Source organism: Acanthisitta chloris, unplaced genomic scaffold (assembly GCF_000695815.1).
Source record: "Acanthisitta chloris isolate BGI_N310 unplaced genomic scaffold, ASM69581v1 scaffold15675, whole genome shotgun sequence".
In the NCBI taxonomy this organism is placed as follows: domain Eukaryota; kingdom Metazoa; phylum Chordata; class Aves; order Passeriformes; family Acanthisittidae; genus Acanthisitta; species Acanthisitta chloris.
Genome location: NW_008674622.1, coordinates 2,546 through 2,779, shown reverse-complemented (window position 1 = coordinate 2,779; position 234 = coordinate 2,546). Strand labels below are relative to the sequence as shown.

At 44.9% G+C, this 234-nt stretch overlaps 1 protein-coding gene across 1 annotated transcript in view; it reads right to left on the bottom strand.

Moving 5' to 3' along the window:
* LOC103802891 (guanylate cyclase soluble subunit beta-2-like) overlaps positions 1-234 on the bottom strand; it is a 15,923-nt gene that overhangs the window by 13,412 nt on the left and 2,277 nt on the right. The gene's annotated exons all lie outside the window — the stretch shown is intronic.

Below are 234 nucleotides of genomic sequence, written 5' to 3'. Positions count from 1 at the left end.
TGGTGGTGTTCAAGGCCAGGTTGGATGAGCCTTGAGCAACCTGATCTAGTGAGGAGGTGTCCCTGCCCAGGGCAGGGGGTTGGGACTAGATGATCTGTAAGGTCCTTTCCAACCCCTAAATTCTATGATTCTACTTCACTGTAATTTAAGGAACATGAGTCACTGAGAACTCGTAAATAGTTAGACACAATACACACCATGAACTTTAATTTTCCTTCCAGGAATTCTACAGCA